This window comes from Balaenoptera physalus (assembly GCF_965194825.1).
Source record: "Balaenoptera physalus genome assembly, chromosome: 6".
Classification (NCBI taxonomy): Eukaryota; Metazoa; Chordata; class Mammalia; order Artiodactyla; family Balaenopteridae; genus Balaenoptera; species Balaenoptera physalus.
The window spans coordinates 43,959,493-43,974,986 of NC_138885.1; the positions used below are offsets into that span (position 1 = coordinate 43,959,493).

A 15,494-nucleotide genomic window follows, 5' to 3' on the forward strand; every position below is an offset into this window, starting at 1 on the left:
CTAGGCAGATTGACGCAGGGATGGATCCTCTGTGTCACAAAAATGTATTTGGTCTGAGTAGCAGCAGGTCCTGACCACTGAAACAAGGGCAGGGTTAAGAAACACTGTCCAGGTTCAGGGCATTTCTGCTTGAGTGTGAGGAAACAAGGAATGGCTGGTTTTCTTGGCAGCCAGTGTAAAGCAAGGTTTCCCACATCACTGTTATAATTATTATAGTAATTATTGTTGATTGTGGCAGAGAAGCTAATCTAAATCTCATATTTTGAATAATGGCATTTTCTAACATCCAGTCCAAGAGAAACTGTTGTTATTACCTCAGCCTTTTGAAACCTTTGCAAGATTCCTTGGGCACTAGAACAATTTCTGATATCCAGGGCTTTTAAAAGCTTTTTGGCTATTGTCACATAGTCTTTAGCTAGTTAGGAAGCCCCCCAAATTTTCTTTTTTAAAGGTGACCATGGATCACGTTGAGAGAGTAACATTTGCAGATACTGATAGGTGTCCATAGTCCCTTATCTATAATTCTGAACTTTAAAAAGTTCAGAGGGGGGAGGGAGGGAACTCACACTTTTTAAATAAAAAATTAAGTAAAAGTGTATTTAGTTAAGGCAGCAAAATCTGACTTGAACTTAACTCAGTTGGTGGCAAATCCAGAACTGAGTTTATGTGAGGCTATTTGTAGGCTTTATGTTTCCCATATGTGAATACTGCTATATTTTACTGCAGAAATATTTATGTGTTTGATTCTCAGGTGCTGCCCCAGTCACCTCTGGGGATGTCACATCATATATACTATATGCACTATATTACCATTCTAAAATTTAAGAAAAAAATACATATATATCAGTGCTGAAATTCTGCTAGCCCCAGTGGTTTTGAGTGAGAGGTATTGTGTCTGTTAGTAGTTTTAGTCATGTGACCCTGGGGTCACATACTTAGTAACTGTTAACTATGACAGGTCTCATCATCCTGAAGAGAGTAATACAGGCAGTCTGTAATTTGTATATCAGTTTTGTCACTCAGAATCTGTTTATCATAGAAATGCTGTTTTACCTGGTGGTTATGCTTGGTGGTATTATGTCCCTTTAATCAATCCATAGTGTATTTAAGGCATAATATTAGCAGTGTTTCTATATAAAATATTTTTAGATTGAACCTATCTCCTTTACTCCATCTTGGCCAGTCCTCAAACATAAACACACCCCTACTACTGCAGCCTTCATGTGACTTCTGAGTCTCACTTATCCCATCATGCAGTGAGAGTAGCAATTCCAACAGGCCCAGACCATTGCTAAAGGCTCCTTTAACCAACAGGATGCAGGGTGGAAATGGAGTTCTTTTTGCTTCTTCTGGCTTCCCTATCATTCTTTTCATCTTTAGACTCTAGGAACTGCCCTGCCTAATCCTTTTCCATTTATACCATCTGTAATTCTCATGTTTATTTGGAAGTAATGCGACTATTTTCTCTTCTTTCTTATGTACCACTTTACCTTTGTCTTTAATTTGGAACTATCCACTTAACTCTTCTCTGTCTTTCAATTTTCCTTTCATAAAAAAGTTTTTATTCAAAACTACATGATAGGTAAGCTATTAAGTAAATGACACCAGGAAGAAAGAATATTAGAGCACTACTACCAAGAAGTTAGGAAAGCTAGAAGCATGGCTTCTTGTCCATCATGACCTTTTATTTTCTTGCAGATTATTAGTTTATATGACAAGTCAGTTTCCTAAGGAATACACCCATTAGTACCTTTTCCTGTAAATGATTTCCCAGTTTCACTCTGTCCTGTACGTATACACATAATGTACATATTAGTACACTGCTTTTAAACGAATTTCCTAGAAACTTTCCATGCAAACAAGTATCTTTTCTTAGAAAGTAATCGTATGAGAGGCTATGTACTTCTTTCAGTGCTGTTGCTTTGCTTAAATACTTTTGGAACTCCTTAGGTTGTCTAAACAGTGTGACATCATTTTGAATGTTATCTGTATTATCAGTCATTTTTTGAGGGCTAAGTTTGAATTAACAAGCAACTGTCTTTCTGAGTAATGTCTAATAAGCAAAGTTTTGTTTTTATGCTTTGTTTCTTGGTCAAAAACAAGTGAAAGTTTAAAATCAGTAGAATTCTGTTGGGCTTTTAAAATAGATTTGTATAGTAGTTCTAGAAGAGAAGGTTCAAAGCTATTCGGAACAATGTAGCCCTGTAATCCTATACTTTGTTTTTTGTCTTTTGGGGTTTTTTGGCCGCACCCTGTGGCATGTGGGATCTTAGTTCCCCGACTGGGGATCTAGGGATCAAACCCATGCCCCCTGCAGTGGGAGCATGGAGTTTTAACCATTGGACCGTGAGGGAAGTCCCTGTAATCCTGTACTTTGAATAGAGCAACATTTATTTGGTGTATAGGTTTTTGTACGTTGATTTAAAATACATGCTATTCTTAGGTTTATTATTTTGTAACATTTAAACATTCAGATACAGACACTAAATGATATGGGATTATTAGGAAGTTGAAGCTATGGAAATTCAGATACAAAAGAAAGAGTTTTCTTGAAAACTTAGCATGTTTCAATTCTTCTTTCATTGCTTTGAGCTGATGAATTTATCTGGAAGAGCAGAAGAGACTGATCTGGATTAACATTTTATTAAGTACCCACAAAATAATGGGTAATTACTGGGTATTATATATTCATTATCTTGTTTAATCTTCATAACAGTTTTAGAGATACTTACTCTATTCCCTTTTATAGATGAGGAAATCGAGATCCAGGGAACTGAAGATTTTACCATGTCCTTGATCACGTGGCTAATAGGTAACAGAGCCTTCTGAGCCTTTGACTTTTGTTTTTAGCCCTAAATTTTTTAGACCATGCCTACTATCCTTTGACCAATTAGTGGTATATTCTATTATTATATAGTGAGACAGTGAGACCTTTTCTTACAGATACAATGCCATCAGATTAATTACAGTATTCATTATGTGTACTCCAATGGCAGAATTTTTCAGTATGGTGTATTGGAGGTCTTCGCTTACAGAAAACTCTCCAAACTATTTACCCCATCCCAAATGATACTATGTGATTGACTTGGCCCCTGAGTATCTATCTACCCTCATTTGCAATCCCAATTAACCTATTTCTTGACACACCAAACTTGTTTCTCCTTTAGGACATTTACACAAGTTGTTCCCTCTACCTAGAATGTTCTCTCAGTCTTCCATAGGTGGCTCTTGTTAGTCAGATCTCAGCTTAAATGTTAACTCCTTAGAAAAGTCTTCTCCAGCCACCACCAAATCTAAAGAAATCACTCAAGTCACATTACCTTGTTTTAATTCTGTTTATGGCACTTACTACTGTCCTGTATTTTTCTGTTTATTTATGTATTTATTGTCCCCCTAACTAATAGAGTGTAAGCTCCATGAGAGCAGGAACCTTGTCTATCTTGTTCACCACTTAATCACCAGAACCTTAAACAGCCTAGCCAAGAAATAGCTGTAGGAATAAATGAATGAATTGTGTCTAGAAAATATAACAGATTATTCAGATTACAGAAAACTAGGAATAATATAGATTTAGAGATATTTGGACCAGTGGTTCTCATAGCCTGCTAAAATAACCTGGCTAGCAGCATCAGCATCACCTGGGACTTTGATAGAAAAGCAAATTCCAAGGACCTACCCAAGACCTATTGAATCAGAAACTCTGGAGGTGGGACCTCGCGGTCTGTTTTTTATTAAAACAGAGACCAGCTGCTCCAAAGAGTAATTAAATTTTTAATAAGTTGCAGACACAGCTTGATCAAAGAAGTGCATTGGCATTCTAAGGAGTAGTATAATCTGGTATCTCCTATAGATCTTAGAAGGAAAATTAAGTACAGAGCCCTGTATTTGAAGCCCATTGCTCTAAACTGAAGGTTTACTCAGGGACATAAAAATATTTTCACAATCCCACTTAAATTTTATCTGTCTTGAAATATTGATTTCTACTGTCATTTTCATATGTACCCATTAAGTAGTGTTCAGCTAAGTTTAGTGGTATGAGTACATATAAAGTAGTTCAAAAAAAAGAATGAATCCAGAATGGCATCTGCGTTGATATTTTGAGATATTGATGTTTTTTCTATCAGGCACAGTACCAAAGCCTTATCTTTTTTGATCTAGAAGAGAATATTATAAAAAATAATATGCTTAATTTTCTAAAAGTCTAACCATTTTTGAAGAGGAAGAAATGTAACTTATGGAATGGCAGCCACAAGCCAGGTACATACAAGTATCAGAGCTAATAGGTATAGAATCTGCTATTCAGAGAGTAAGATAAGTGACTTGACCAAAATTCCATGGGTACTATGCCAGAGACAGGCTTCAAACCTAAGTGTGTCTGTTTCCAAAGCTAGTGCTTTTTCTACCATTGGATGATGCCTCGTAATGCCAGTGTAAAAGACCAGGTGAATCATCTTAAAACATTACTGGAAGCTAGCAGGGTATAAATAATAAATGAAAAATGAAATTACCACAAGTTATACTCTTTCTTCACTAAATATAGTTAAAAGGTTAACATTACTCTCAGCATATGCCTAATCACTTGAAAATGTTGGATCACAATTAAGAAATCCAGATTCAGCAACTCTTTTTAACAGGTGGGAAAATGTTGTTTGTCATAGAAATGTTCATTTTCAAATTCTTGAAAGAACACAGTGAATATTAAGATAACATTATTTAAAGAAGTATTTGAGAGTGAACAAATTTCCCCATATTCTATTGCTTTAGAAATTAAAACTACTTCCTTATGTTATTTTTACATTAGATCTTGAAGGGAATACAAAATTAAATGTAATTGCTGGGAAATGATTTATAGCTGACCGCCTGTCATATTTTATATTATTGGTTGCATTATTTAATCCCTTTAATACATATGCAATCTGTATTTAAGTGAAAAGTACACTTGATTTATTTAGTATTAAAGTGCTTTAGTAATATAGGGTGTATTTTAAAGAAATACTTTTATTTGAAGACTTTATTTTCAGGTGCTTAAAATTTATTCCTTTCTTGTGAAAGGTGGGAGCATTTAATAATTAGATTTAACATTTATAAAGTGTTTTGAGAGTGTGTGGAATAGTATAAATACAAATTACTTATGAGCAATATATGTCTCCATGCATAATACTCATTTTTAAATTAATACCATTAATTTGAGTTAGATTATTTTTGAAGTATTCTTGCTACCTTCAACAGAGTTGGAAAAAAAAATTTCAGAGTGAAGAAGCAGTTTCAGGTGTTTTTCAGTGTTTGCAAGTGTTAAATGTTAATTGGGATCCCTGAGCTATAAAGCCACCATGTGTGGGAGAAGGGAAATTGAAGTACCCTTTTCTTCTTAAAAGAGAATATAGAAAAGTCATTGAAATATTGTTAAGAGTTAAAAGAGCAATATTATCAAATTTTAATTACCCCAGGACAAATTGTATAATCAGTTTAACGTTTACTCTTTTCCTTTTCTTTCTTTCTTTGATATGCTTTTGACTGTTTAAAAGCTAATTACAAGAGAACAGAGAAGGAAAAGGAAAATGATGCAGACAGACTATAAACATTTAACCTGGTAATTTGTTAGATGTTCTGGAAAAAATGGGGGATAAATTGCTGAAAAAGCTGTAGAACTATAAAGTATTGTTCTTCCTTATCTTAAAGCAGTGGTTCTCAGCTCCTCATGGCACATTGCACAATGTTTGGAGATATTTTTGATTGTCCTCACCTGAGAGTAGCAAGATATTACTACTGGCATCTAGTGGGTAGAGGTCAGATATGCTGCGCTAAACATCTTACAGTGCACAAGACAGCCTCCAACAACAAAGAGTTATCCAGTCCAAAAATATCAGTAGTGTTAGGCTGAGAAACTCTGCTGTAGAAAGAGATACACCTCTCTCAAAAATAATATAATTACAGAGAGATTATGCATAAGGCCATGCAACTACTAAATGAAGTGGCCAGAACTTGAACTTGGATCTACTGATGCCAGGCATTGTGCTTTCCTTGGCTCTTACTGTCCTTAGAATCAAAATTTCATTTATCTTTGGAGAATTACGGTGGAGTGGAGGAAGAACAAGAGAATCATCAGAGTCAGTGCTATGTCTCCATTTCTGTTATGTTCCTCTTAATTGTAGTATAATTGGGTTTATATTTTGTTTTTTTAGATGTCTTATTTATGCAATCTCTGGTAGTACCCTTTGTTTTGGAATTGATAGCTTCAATTTTTCCCCATTAAAAACTTAATCGATACATACTATCAATGTTTTTTCAATTCAAGGCGTCTAGTAAGGCATATCATAAATGTATAAGAATTTTAAGACAAAATTCTAGCTTTGAGGGAAACTACAGTATAAAAGAAAATGAAACCTTTAAAATGTGAGAGAAATTATTCAAAAGGTGAGTTGAACAAGGATAGAAGCTATCTTGCATCTGAAATTGTTTGCAGGAAACTGCCTAAATGTCCATGAACAGGAAATGTTTAGGTACATGACAATATTTAAATATAAAGGATTATTATGTACTCATTATAAATGATGTTTATGATGAATTTGTAATAACAAAGGTACATCCGCATGTTTAGTGAAAAAAATTAAAACAGGATACAAAATATATATAGCTGCTTTTAACTAAAAGTAAAAGATACAGAAAAAATACTGGCAGATAAAATATCTGGTATATAGTATTACTTACAAATTCAAACTGGTGGTACTACAGTATTCTACTAAACAAAGTAGGTTATATTGATCCGTTCATTCATGTACCAAAATATTTTCTTAATGCCTTGTAAGTTTCAAGCACTATGCTACATTCTAGACATAAGGCTGGGAACAGGAGAAGCACAAAACTTTTCCTTAAAATGCTAAGAGTCTTATCTGGGCAGACAGACAGGTAAGCAATAACAAACTATGCTAGGTAGTAAAGGAGTCCTGTGGGAGTATATAACAGAAGCCCTGTATTGTTATTAGTAAGTGTAGGCTAGGTTAATCTTGGTAGCAAATTAACCCAGATATCTCAGTAATTTATTACACAAGGAATTTGCTTTTCACACAAGTAATATCCAGTTTATATCAGGCATTTCTCCTCCATCTTGCTTCTTCAGGTGGCTTCTTCAGGTGGCTTCTTCAGGTGTCATGACAGAGGAAGTAGGAAGGTAGAGAATTGGACATTTTTAAGGACAGTCCTATAAGTTGTTTACTTCTTTTTCCTCTCATCTTACTGGCCAGAAATCAACCTCATTCCCCCAACCTTACTGGAAGGCATGCTAGAAAATGCAGAGGAGGTACATTTGACTATTTGTTGAGCACTAGCTCTGCCACTGGCCTATACCACAGACTGGACATAGGAAAGGTGTCTCTGGAAGCTGTGGCATTTAAATTGAGACCTGAAAAATAAGTAGTTACCTAGACCAGTAAAGACATGGAAAAATTATTTCAGGTAGGAATAATCTTGTACCAATGCTTAGAGGAGAGAGAAGGATGACCCTTCAAAGAACTGGAAATTCAGTATTTGAGCTTTGAATGTAGGGGGAGGGCAGGCAGGGGCACATTCATGTGTTAAGGTATTTAAAAATTATTCTGAAGGCGAGGAGAAGCCACTGGAAGGTTTAAAGCATGATAAAGTTTGAGCAATGTGAGTAGAGTAATGTAATAAAGTTTGCATTTCAGAAAAATCATTCTGGTTGCAGTGAAGAGTATGGATTGAAGGAGAGCAAGGTTGTAGGTGCGAGGCCAGTTAAGAATCTCTAGTATCAGTCCAGTTAAGCAATGATGGTGACCTGTAGGAAGACTAGGGATAGAAAGTAATAGATTGGAGAGATATTTAAGAGTTATAGTTGTTGGAATTTAGTAGTTCATTGGAAGAACAGTAATAAGCGAGTTATTTGGGGGATGGGGAGTGATTAATTTAGTATGAGATATTTTGAGTTCGAGACATACAAACATATAAACCATCAGAGTGTTTCTGTGTGAATGAAAGATTTGAATACATATATAGGTCTAGAAATCAGAAGAGAGATCTGAGCTGAAGATACAGATTTGGGATTTATCAGCATATAGATCATAACTTAAGCCACAAGAGTAGGTGAGTTTGTACATGCATACTGTAAGAAGGAAAGCGGGCCTGTGCTAGAGCCCTGTGGACAACATTTAAGACAGAGGTTCTTAATTTTCACACTGTGTCTAAATCACCTAATGAGGTTTCTAAAAATGTGGTACCTAGGCTCCACACTCCAGGGATTGTGATTCAGTTAGTCTTGATGTGTCCTGAGATATCCTATGTTTCAAAAGCTTCCCCAGTGATTCAGCCAAAGTTGAGAACCACTGATGGTGAAGAGAACAAATAGTCAGTGAGATAGGTGGAAAACTATTTGGTGTCTCCAAGACAAAGAAAGAGCTGAGTCAAAAGCTCCTGAGAAGCAATGAAAAATAACGTTCAGAAAGTGTCATTGAATTTGCCAATATAAATATTAATTAATGACCTAAATTAATGGTACTGGAAGCCTAGTTGCTGTAATTGAGTAGTAAGTGAGAGGTGGAGAAAAGGAGACAGTTGATGTCTCCACTCTTGTATGGAGTTTGATTGTAAAAAAGGAGGAGAAAAAAAGGGTACTAGCTGGAGAGAACCTGAGACTGGAGGAGAGCTCTTTTAATAATGGGAGAGACTTAAGCATGTTTAACTGCTAAGGGTAATAGAGAGACTGAACAAATTAGCAACAGAAATGATAAACAGGTAAGAGGAGTGAGACTAAAAAACCAGAGCACGGAAAGAAATACCTTTCCATACTAAGAGGAGGGAAGAAGAAATGTTGGAAATCTATGAATAGTGGTAGCAATAGCATTGGTGGTAGAAAATTGAGGGAGCTGAGTTCTCATCTCATCTAAGGGCAGTGATTTTTTTTTTTTTTTTTCCTATTAACCAGCACTTTATATGCTCTGCTGGGAGTGAGGGAAGAGCTGGTAAGGACAGAGTTTTTAGAGAAGTGATGAATGTTTGCAACAATCACTAGGGAGGTTGAGAGAGCTAAAGAGGAAAAGCTAATAGGATTACCAGGCATCATTGAGGCCCAAATTGAGGGTGCTTGCCAAGGATTTATGGTGGCCACTAGCTGTAGAGTTTTATATTTTCTAATTTTTCTGTTGAAGCACTCAGGAACCCAGATACAATGGAAGGACAGTGGGGCAGGGGAATTGAATATATTGACAGGGGAGTGGCTTAAGTGATGTACAATGCAATAAAAACAGAGTAGGGAAAGCAGTAAAGAGAAAGAACAAAAGGTAGAAAGTAGCCAATGAAATGGTCTTCAATTTTTTAACACATACCACTGATGTATATATGTATTTATAAAATATATGTATTTACCTGTATGCTCATATACTTTATATAAAGCTTATTAAAAATATATTAAATTACATAAGTATAATAAAATCTACTTTGTATAACCTGCAACCTACTTTATATGTTCTGCAAAAATATAAACTATAAAAATATAAAATATAAATAATGAAAGATTAAAAAGTTCTAAGACTGTCTTCCTGTACTCTACAGGATTGTCTTACACTTGTCTTACACTTGTCTTACAAGTGTATTGTAAGATACTTGTCTTACAATTGTTTTACAGTTCCTACGTTGGAGATGACTTGCCTTGAGAATGTATATATATTGGGTTGTAATTAGAAGAGAATGCTGGGATGTTGGGAGGTCATGGTCAGAGAGTAGAATGTCTAAATTTATTATTTTGAGGGTAGAGCAGTAATGACATCTGGGGCATGTCCATGGAAAAAAATGGTTGATTGAATCACTAAGAAAAATCAAGAAATGGAAGATAAGTATGGGGTTATTAATGTAGCATATTGTGGTTACTCTGGTTGATTGCAACTTTGGGGTAAAAATAAAAGCCTATGAGCCAGGTGCAAGGGGATTAAAAAATGAAAGAAGTTTTTGAAGAGGAAGTTACCTAGTAGGTGACAACGAGGAAGAGGGATAAATATACAAGCCTGCAAAAAGCATAGACTTGTACTCCGTGAGAGACTTTTTGTATACACTACAGTATACAGTAGACAATGAATGCTGAAAGATATTCCTAACTCAAAAGTAATTCTTTACTGGGTAATTTGTTTAAGGAAACAAGTCCCTCATCTCCTGTTGATAATCCCTGGGGAGGGATAAAGTGATTTGTACTCTAGAGTTAATTGTTACAATTAAATCAATACTTAGTTTAAATCAGTACTAAGGAATGGAAGCAAAAACTTCCAAGAATTGGAGCATAATTTAGGCAGATGTCCTTTTTTTCTCTCCAGAAAATCGGGATCCATCTTACACTTTTATCAATTCATGAATGCGTTTATATGGTAGTTTTTATAATAATATTATTTCATGTAGATTGATGTTTAGATTAATGAAAAGAAAAAAATGTATGAAATCAGTACTGTCTTGAAAACTGCCAGGTGTATGATCCTAAGTATGGGGCATTTTTAATGGCAGACCTGGATAAATTAGGACATTTTGAATTTCTGGAGGTTATCATGAGGGTCTACAAACCAAGGTAACATGAGGAAATGAAAGCGTATGCCAGGAGAGAAAGGTAAGACAAACTGAGGGAGAACTGAGTCTGATTTGCAGAATTTTCTGAAACCAGAATGGAGACTGTTTTGTCTCTGAAATTCATCAGACCCAATGACTTTAGCTGCTAACTTCATTGTGTCTTTGTTCATTCCTGTCTAACCTACTGCAATTTCGGAATATCTACTTTCTCCAGCTTTCCAAGGTCTTGCCTTTCAGTCCTTTATAGCAGGGTAGAGGTAGAGAGAAGCATTCATTCATTCATATACTCATTTATCAAAATGATTTTGATCATCATCAAAATTGATCATCCATCACTACTTGATGCTGGGTATGCAGTAGTAAATAAGAAAGTTCTTACCCTCAAGGAGCTTACAGGCTAGTAGGATGGAGGGATAAATAACTGGAATATAGTGTGATAAATTCACTATAATCTAATAGAAGGGGCACCTAAATCCATTCCTTAGCAGTCAGATGAGTCTTCTGGGAGAATGTGACATTTCATGTAAGACCTAAGACCTTTGAGGAGAGTAGGAATTTACCAAGTGAAGATCAGAGTGAGTGTTGGGTCACAGGGGAGGATGAATGTTCAGGCTGAGGGAATAGAATAGAATGTCCCTAAGGCAAGAGAAAGCAAGAGCCATATATTGACTAGGAAAATTGGATCAGATGTTAACCGCCCCTGTCTTCCCCATCTCCATCATTAGAGATATACTCAGATTTTCATACAAGTACAAACCTCTACACATAGGCCTCAAATGCCAGAGTCTCAACCTTGCATGTATGGAAGTACCTTATTCCAGTTATCTAATGGTGCATAACAAATTACCCAAAATTAATGGGATAGAACATACATTTATTATACTCACAGATTCTGGGTCAGGATTTCAGACAGGGCATAGTGGGGATGGCTTGTCTCAGTTCCATGATGTTTGGGGGCCAGCTTGAGGATTGGAAGTCTGTGAGAGCTAAAGTCATCTGCGTCATTGTTCACTCAACTTTTTAGCAATTAATTTCAGATGTTGGCTTGGGGAATTAATTCTTCTCTAAAAGGACTACTTTGTATGGTCTCCTCATGGGCTAGTTTGAGTTTCCTCATAGCATGGGGACCAGGACCCAAAAGCAAGTGTCTCAAGAAGAAGAAAATTAGGTGGAAGTTTTATATACTTTTTATGATCTAACCTCAGGTGACCTAATCATCTTTACCATATTCTACTTGTTAGAACAGTCATGGGCTCATGTTGAAGGGAAGGGAAAATACCACCTACCTCTCAGTGGGAGGAGTGTCAGTCACATTGTAAGAAGAGAATGTGGGAAAGGATTGATTTATTGATTAGCATCTTTGGAAGGTACAATCTTGCATATTCCTCACTTAAGAATGTTCACAAATAAGATCAAATCTATGTTCCACTGCACCAGTAACAGTCATTAATTTCCCTTTATAGTTCACCTGTCGGTTATTCATCCACGATGTCTTTGACATTACTTTTGAGGTATTTTATAAATGTTAGTAGTTCCATCATGTCCGATAAGTGCAAAAGCAGAAAAGGCTAGACATGGTTCGAAGAAAAATCAACAAAGTTTTAAAATTAAAACAGAGATAAAACTACAATATAACTAATGCTTGTATGCTGTCACCTTAAACATAAATAAATGAAATTAAATGCGCATCCTTTCAGAACCTAGAATAAATTTAAGTAAAGGAACTTCAGTACTACTTTACCATCTTTATGCTTGCTAGCTAGGTTAGGAGAATGTTGGGTTTGTTTTTTTAACCTCATTTTATTTCACTATACTGACTACTAGCCTCAGCTATAATATAAACTGAATACTAAACTTTTAAAAAATTGTGTTCTTTCAGTAAAAATAGATGTTAAATTTTAAACTACAACTCATTACATTTCTCTTTGTTTTTCTTTGTTTGGTCCTGATTTTCCCATGCGTAGATTTGTGTTATGTGTGTTTTTGTAAGGTATGTGTGTGTACTCACACATGCGTGTATATACATACACAAATATGTTGAACAATCTCTATATACATACATAATACATACCCATAAATGCAAATCAAGCTCTTTGTTGTTTCACTTAGCCTATCTTATCCATTCACAGAATCCTCCAATTTAAAGTGATCCAGGTGGGCCTGAATTAAATTAGAAGGAAAATGTTTAAAAGTCATGTATCTAGTCTTGTTTTCAAGTTTGCTGTTCTAATCCATCCCATCCTCCTTTCTTCTGCCTCAAAAATATTGTAGGAACAAGGTTGATCTGGGCATGAAGTTAAACAGGATATTGCTTTCATCTACTTCAGCCAAATCTCAAAGTCACTGACCTAAGAAAGACCTCCCCATCTACTTTGATAAAAAGCAGAGTTGAAAATGGTAATGTCCACTATTTTTTGCTAGTTGCTGTACATTTGTTACCTCATTTAATCCTCTGAAGAGTATATGTTATTCTCTTTATTTCAAGAGAAGAAAGCAAAAGGCTAGAAAAAGTGAAGTAGCTTGTCTGTTACACAGCTGTGACATAGTAGTGACAGTAAGATTCTAGCCAGATCCGTCTAACTCCAAATGCTGAGTTCTTTCAGTTTAGTATCAGTACCTATAGTTTTTCGGTAATATTTCTCAGCTGAATATTTTGATTTTGATGTAACATTTATGTGAGTGATCAGAATCGCTTGTTTTATTCAGCTAGCTGAATATATAAACCTGGATTGTTTGTATAAGGCATTTACAAAGCAGAAGACTTATGAGAACAGAACATTGGCCCTACTAGGAGCTCACAGTCTGTTCATTGGCAAATCAAAGAAATTTTAAAGTCAGACAAAAGAAACTATGAAAAGCATAATTTATTATGTTGTATAAGACTAGAACATTCCTACTCACCAAGAGAAGATAGATGGGAAAAATTTAATCAGAATATAAGTTCCTGTAAGAAAATACAGCATTCTGTGAGAAATCAGACTGTTGCCTTAGAATAAATTCCTCATATATCCATGTAAGCAGCATGAAGAAAATAAAATGTACATTATCAACTTTTTCTTTACTGTACCAAAGCCAAACACAGCCCCAGCTGTGTTGCTACTTACTACTTGATCTTTCTATTATTTTGCTTTCCATCAGTGACTTTTTTCCTCTTCAGAGTAACAGCTATCCCTAATGGTAGAGTGCATTTCTTACAGAGATCAAAATTAATGTAATTGAAAACATTATGGCCTTGAAAATACTTTAATATTTAATTTAGTGGTTCATGGGTAAATGTTACTGGAGTCATAGAAAAGTTAAGATAGAAGTAGTGGTATAAGAAACAATCCCCAAAGCCAATCAGTCCTAGAAGAAGAGCCCAGGATAGTGGCCTTAGTTCAGGGAACCTTTTCAGGAAAACACACAACCTGTTGACGTTCTGATACATGCTGCATACTAAGGTGGCAAGTTAGTACATGGAATAGTTTGGAAAGGTAGCCTCAGAATTCAGTGAAGTGCCCTTTCTTTGTTCTGGACCAGAGATACGCCCAGCTTTCCCATCCCGTCATACATCCCTTGGCTTCTTATAATTTCTAGCTATGCCAGTGCATGGAAACTGAAACAAGATGGGCATGATTTTTTTTTTTAATTTCACTGTATTTTAGTCAAACATGGATGTCTAAAGTTTGATTTCAAAATAAATTTAAGGTATCTTGCCAGAGTTAGGAGAATAATTTAAACACATTATATAACTCACATTATTAAAGCTCATTTTTAGCATTATCCAATAATAAATTTAAAATCCTGTTCTTTATGAAATAATTTTTGTGACAGGTACCATGCTTGACCAGTGTAATATAACATATTAATGCATGATGAGGTTGTAAGAGGGGGTATGAGGAGCTGTGACAGCAGTGGCCCGAGTTCCCTCCTCCTGGAATGGCCAGCCGTCTCCCCCTAGCTAACTCTAATTTCTTCTCTCATATACAGCTTAGAAGTCATCCCTTCTGCGGACATTCTCCGATCTTTTCATTTTGCATTAGGTGTACCTCCTCTGTGAACATCTGTAGTATCCTGTGCATACTCAGGTACTTCTCTTTATATATCTCTCTCTCCTTCACTGGACTGTAAAATTGTTGTGAGCTTCAGTGTTTTTCATCTTTGTATCCTCAACATCTAAACTTGTGCCTCATACCTGGTAGGCACTAACATCTTTGTTGAATGAAGGCATACATGAAAAGGTGAATATGAATAGATTTATAGGTATTTTATGAAGCGTACATTCATAGAAGGTTATGTTTCACAAGGAAAAAGCATTAACTCATTACCCATGAAACATTGTCTTGTTATGCTTCTTCATCCCATTCTGCAATATTTTGTTTCTTTGGATCTTTAACCTATTGCACTAAACAAAAAATAGTTACTACTTAAATTACATTTTGTAACTTTGTCAGTAAGTTTTTAACACACAATATTGACTATTTGAAAAGGCTACTCTAAATTTTTTCAGCATTTTTAATTTGCAGTTGTATTATTTTGTGGCCAGTTTTCCTCCCAAAGAATGTATCATTAGGTATTTAGTGGATGCAGTAGCAAAATAAGATTTGCCTTTTGGAGAAAATTTGACTTTGTGGAAGATTCTTTGGAATGTGTCTGTTTTTAAAGTTATGGGCTTTCTGATTTTAATCTAAAATTGGGTGAATAATATTTATAGTTTTTGTAACACCTTAGAGTTCACAGATTGCCTTATGTACTTTTTTATATAATCTTCAAATTAAATTGCTTGTGAGATAGTATAATACTTATGAGATAATATGGGATATCATAAATAAGTAAACGAAGAATCATAGAGGTTAGATAACACCTTAGATTGTACAGCTGAATCTGGAATTTTATTTGTGGGGAGATTTTTACTGTTGATTCAATTTCTTTAGTAGTTATGTTCAGAATTTTCTATT

At 35.3% G+C, this 15,494-nt stretch overlaps 1 protein-coding gene across 23 annotated transcripts in view; it reads left to right on the plus strand.

The window, feature by feature from the left end:
• The window catches only part of MBD5 (methyl-CpG binding domain protein 5), a 421,403-nt gene that overhangs the window by 56,788 nt on the left and 349,121 nt on the right, over window positions 1–15,494 (plus strand). For 16 of the 23 annotated variants that reach the window (XM_082464872.1, XM_082464890.1, XM_082464891.1 and 13 more), the window contains 2 exons: window positions 12,829–12,954; window positions 14,527–14,624. The exons of 4 other annotated variants lie outside the window; for them this stretch is intronic. The gene's annotated coding sequence lies outside the window, so the exon portion shown is untranslated. Of the gene's footprint in view, window positions 1–2,749; window positions 2,813–12,828; window positions 12,955–14,526; window positions 14,625–15,494 lie in introns of all 23 variants that reach the window. 3 more of the 23 variants (XM_082464873.1, XM_082464895.1, XM_082464889.1) reach the window with 2 other exon arrangements.